This window comes from Solanum lycopersicum, chromosome 6, assembly GCF_036512215.1.
Source record: "Solanum lycopersicum chromosome 6, SLM_r2.1".
Taxonomy (NCBI): domain Eukaryota; kingdom Viridiplantae; phylum Streptophyta; class Magnoliopsida; order Solanales; family Solanaceae; genus Solanum; species Solanum lycopersicum.
Window position 1 is genome coordinate 39,122,948 of NC_090805.1, and position 6,000 is coordinate 39,128,947.

The window sequence follows — 6,000 nt, forward strand, 5'->3', positions numbered from 1 at the left end:
ATTGACGTCAGATATCATTGGATTGTGAGAAAGTGGAGAATGAATCATTTCACGTCAAAAAGATTCACACAAGTAAAAATCCTGCAGATATGCTGACCAAGATGATACCAAAAGACAAGTTCAAGTTATAGAGCGCTTCAATATGAAGAATGCTAAGCCTGTTAGTATACCTTTTGCTGGTCATATGAAGTTGAGCAAGAAGATGTGTCCTACAGCTAGGGAGGAAAAAGAGAACATGGCCAAAGTTCCATATTCCTCCATTGTCAGAAGTCTAATGTGTGCAATGGTGTGCACTAGACCTGATATTGCTCACGCAGTTGGTGTTGTCAGTAGATTTCTCGAAAATCCGAGAAAAGAGCATTCGGAAGCTGTGAAATAGATACTCAGGTATCTTAGAGGAAGCTCAGATGAATGCTTGTGTTTTGGAGCATTAAATCCAATCTTGAAAGGCTATACAGATTCTGATATGGCAGGTGACCTTGATAACAGAAAATCCAAAACTGGATATTTGTTTATTTTTTCAGGGGAGCTATATCATGGCAGTCAAAGTTGCAGAAGTGTGTTGCACTATCTACAACTGAAGCTGAGTATATTGCGGCTACTGAAGCCGGCAAGGAGATATGGCTAAAGCGATTTCTTAAAGAGCTTGGTTTGAATCAGATGGAGTATAATGTCTATTGTGACAGTCAGAGTGCAATAGACTTGAGCAAGAACTCCATGTACCATGCAAGAACAAAACACATTGACGTCAGATATCATTGGATTCGTGAGAAAGTGGAGAATGAATCATTTCACGTCAAAAAGATTCACACAAGTGAAAATCCTGCAGATATGCTGACCAAGATGATACCAAAAGACAAGTTCGAGTTATGCAAAGAACTTGTGGGTATGAGCTCTCTCTAAAGAAGTTGAAGATACCTTCTTCCAGTAAATGGGACTGGAGGGGGAGATTTGTTTAATCCATCCATTGTTTTAGCCAACTTTAGCTATTCAATTGGTACTAGCAATTGTTAAAAATGAATAGTAATTGGAGTTGAAAAGAAAAGATTTGGTAGTTGGCAAATTGGTAAGATTTGCAACCATTTTTGACTTTGCTATGTTTACATATGTCATTAGTGACATAGGTATGGTTTTATCCTTCTATAAATAGAGCATTCTTGCTCATTTGTAGAACACACCAAGTTAGAGAGAAAAACCATTTTGAGAGCAAAGTGAGGTATTCCATTGACTATATAAGAAAATAGTCTGTGAAGAAAAATAGAGTGTGAGCGATATTTTAGTAAGACGAAAACCAAAAGAGTGTTGTTCCTTTTGAGTGTGTAGTAGTCACTTTGAGTGTTGTATTCGTGACTACACAGTGTAAAATTCCTTACTATAGTAATATCAGTTGCTCCTCTTGGCCCGTGGTTTTTTCCCTTATTCAGAAGGGTTTCCACGTAAAATTATTGGTGTCGTTATTTTCTCATTTTATTTCCATTACTTTTACCATATATACTTTTGTGCTTGTCCGCGTTTTCCCAACAATGATGAGTAAAGAAAGTAGCAATCAAATTCATTTTGATGTAACCAGTTTACCACCTAAATTTTCTTAACAATGCAAACATAAGAGGCATAACAATAATTTAAGTTAAACTTACAGAAACAAAGGAGAAAATCAATCACAAGTAGTCAAGCTAAAATTTGAGCTAATGAAATATCTACCAAACCAAGACAAACAAAAGCATACAGGGGAGGAGGTCAAATTTCGGAGGATGATAAAAGCACCGTCAATTACGAACAGTCTGTCTACTACTCTGAATAGTTCAAATAATTGCATGAAGAGGCAAGTGTTGAACAAATTTTCTCTGTCAATAAAGGCTGCATGTAAAGATGTTTCTTTCCCTTGGCACTCTAGAGCCAACTCCTGAAACCTTATAACTTCTTAATCAAGCAGCAAAAAGAAGATAACATTTGGCTACAAGAAGAAATCCTATGAAAATGTTCTTCATCAGTAAAAAGAGCCCTAGTTAAAAGAAGAATTCAATTTTATAACCTCTTGAGGAGTGCCCTAGAACTAAATATGTGTTTAACATGAGTTTTAAACATCTTCTAGAACTAAAGTTTTGCACTAAAATGACTGTAAATGATAGTAGATGCACTTGAAACCAACAAAAGCTTGATAGAAATCAAAATAAATAATTGACTACTTAATGACTGTAAATCCACAAATAAGTTCCTAAGTATTAGAGTCTTACCTAGCTGAGCCAGCTATCTGTTCATGGAAATCGAAGGTATAAACATGGCCAATGGGGGAAACAGCCCTTGCAAGCGAACTTGTCAAAGATCCACTTCCAGTACCAGATTCAAGTACCACACAACCAGGAACGATCTCCAGGTACATAACAACAAAACTAATATCAGCTATATAAAGGATCTGGGTTCTGTAACTCGGTACGAGCGTCCATACCTCAGGAGTTGGACCTAACAAGTAAACAAAAGCACCTTTGTTACTCAAAACCTTGGACCCAAAAGTTTTACCTATCCATTCAGAATGCTTAAAAGCACCAAAACAATTCTGCAGAACCCTATTCTCACTTACCTTCACTGCTTTCATTGTGTCATGCCTCTCATACACAATGACCAAATCTCCATCTTTAATAAAGCGCTTAAACGATAATTTATTTGGTGGGTCAATCGGAAGTATCATTTAGAATGGTTGGATCTTAATTACCTACCAAACATAAACCCAATAATTACTCGAAAGCTTCAAAAGTGCAAAAAAGAAAACAGCAAAGACCCAATAAGCTATGCAGCTTGAAAAACAGAACTGTAACCTTAACGATTCGTCAAACCTAGAGCTTACTGGTTCGGTCAAGCCTGTAGCTTTAGTCCAAATCTAGTGTATTTGTCTTAAGAAATCCATTGAAAATGTGCAATGCTTCTTGTAGTTAATGAATACTGGGCTTTACTGGATTTTAGGATAGTCATTGTCAGTTTGTCATTGATGTCATCTGTTGCATACCTTTTAAGACGTTTCTCTTGTTGTCAAAGTAGTATCAAGCTATGTTGCTCAGACTCTCCAAAATTGTTGTTGCACCTGTGACGGATTCTCCAAAATGCATTATGGAGTATCTGATACACATTTGTCGACATTTTCGAAGAGTCAGAGCAACATATGCAACATATACAGATGTAGCCTAAGAATGCTTGTATAACAGTTTTGTATAAATTTTTGTATAACAGTTTGTATATTAGCGTAACAATGCTTGTATAACAGTTTATATAAATTTTTGTTCAACTTCCAAATGAAATGGATAATTATAACACTATGATGGAACCATTCATGCATTGAACAACACTAACATACTCATTCAATTTTAAAAAATTCAAAGGGGAAAATCAAGTGCTTGACCAAAACAGGACTGATTTAGAACAAAAATAGGGTACTTAAAGAGAGAACCAAACCAAGATCATGAATTATACACTAGTTACCCTTGTCTCAAAAAAATTATATACTAGTAGAAATAAAATCGCTTAAGAACAAAAATTGCTTAATATTTTCTCTGATGGGCACTAATGTATCTAGCTCACAAAAATCCCGAAAAACTATATCAATCAGCCATCTATCCCCCAATTCCAAACTAGTTAGGTTCAACAAACATAAAACCACTCAGATGTTTAGAAGGTAGATGTTCTTCCTCATCTTTTGTAAAGTTCAACTGCTAAGATAGTACCTTCTTTGTGTAACACGAAAGCAGTTGATGATTTCGACATCAAGAGGAGCTTATTGACTCTCTGCATAGTTCAAGAGAAGATTTTTTGAATCTTTTTTGTAACTTTGTAGCTCCCCCGTAGTGCAAACAGGATCCAGGGAAGGTCCTCACCCCAAGGATACACAAAGAATCCCTCTTACTGCTATAAGGTGAACTACTAAAATGTACCCTGGAAACTAAATCCACATATATTCATGTCTGTTCGAGCCAATTCACATGGCAAATAGGAACGCAGTGATGAAGAAGAAAGAAAGTTCATAAATGCTACTTCTAATTTTAACTGAAAACAAGAACTCAAACACTTTTTTTGCAACTTAATGGGTATTTAATGTATCAATAATTAGTTAACTGAAGAGTTATGAAAAGAAAACAATAAGCATGCAATGACATAATATACTATATGATCCTACCATATTTTAGCACACATATTATACAAAAACTCTTAGGAAACGCGTTGAATGAAGCAGTTGGCACTACTTCGGTCATAGCTAATCTTTACAAGGAGCAGAACGACTTGAGAGAAAGAACCAAATCACCTTATACCTATCATTTGCACATTATCTACTATCAAACTACAAGCTCAACAGAGGAAAATGAATATAGAGGAGATTTGTAAGGAAATACGCAGCATGTTGAAGGAAAATAAAAGCTGAAATGAGCTAGGATTCAGAAAGAAACATAATCTTCACCCTTTCGATACTAACTCGGCTATGAGCAGTAAACAAAAAAACTTGATTAAAACGAGGCATGTTCAACAATAACGCAACAAAAACATCAAAAAATAAATAAATAAAACTAAATTATTTGAAGAAGGATAGAGTTACACCACATATAATTAGCCGGATCAGTTAATCTTTGAAACTTAAACCTATATAAATGACAACACTAACAACAACCAATGCAGCACAATGATGCTTGAAGTCATATAAACGAAAGAGTTCAGATTCAGCGACATTCCAATAGCAAACAAAGAAGATACGAGATAAGTTCGAATAGTGAAACATAGAATCAACCATACTAAATTTGAAGTGGCAAAACGATATTAAGCATAAGCCAAAGGGATCACTTAACAATACATGTATAGCATGTACAAGCCACTAACACTCGAAATCGATTAATAGCAACAGAACAACAAAATAGTGATTTCACCACATCGAAACGTCATATTGAAGCAGATAAAAGATGAAGAAAGTATTATAGAGGAGGCATTACCTTTTTCCAGGCAGTGGATGGCACTAAGACGCGCCAAAGACACCGAAACTTCCCACCACTTATGGGTTCTGCTCCGAGAAACAAGACAAGAACTCGAACAAAAGAACAATAGAACAGCCTTCTCAAATTCTTTTGGAACTTCTCACCACTCAAATTCTTTTCAGCTCATAAGAATGCAAATTCATTTATACTACAAACTGGGACTGCTTCTGTGTAATGATTTACTCTTCTGTATCCACTGGAAAAGAAAAAATAATCATTTACTACACTTGTCTTCAACATAATTTGACTGATTTTTTTAGAATGTTCCTCCTTCACAAATTTCGAACACATTTCACACTCGAGTACTCAAAGATTAACGCCTTATTATATGTTACTTTAGAATTAGTGCAAGCCTACTTGTAAAATCATCAAGAATCAGTAGGTAAACTTACCCCTCTCTTTTTCCTCATTTGATATCTCTATTGTCTAGTCCTCCCCAATTCTATTACTTCAACCTTTTAATTCTTTTTCTTATAGTCTAGTTCGACTATGAGAGAACGTCAATAAACAGAGTTGTTTCATAGATTCCCTCTTATTGTCCTATTTTATATCTCAATTTGATATAAAATAATGTACAACGAAAAAAAAAGAACCAAAAAAATTTCAATTTAAGAAAAGGATAACTAACATAATAGAGGCGGGACAATGTAGAGCCAATAGTAAGCAGAGAAGAATATTAAATGTACACAACAGTGCAAGACTGTGGATTGTGGAAGTGGCTCAACTTAATTGAGTTGAAGGTTAAAATTGTAGCTAAGTGGTGATACACTTTCGCACTCGCAAAAAATTAGTTTAATCATCGCACAAGATTATATGCAAACTTGAGCACCTCCATTAACAAAGAAGAATATAAACAAGAAAACTAGACGCATATAAAGGCAGGGAAAACTTTCTGGTCAAGAATCAATCTCTAGAGCAACTGAAATCCTCCACAAATGCAGTCTAACATCCTTATATATGTATATATATATATATATATATGCAAACTAGAGCA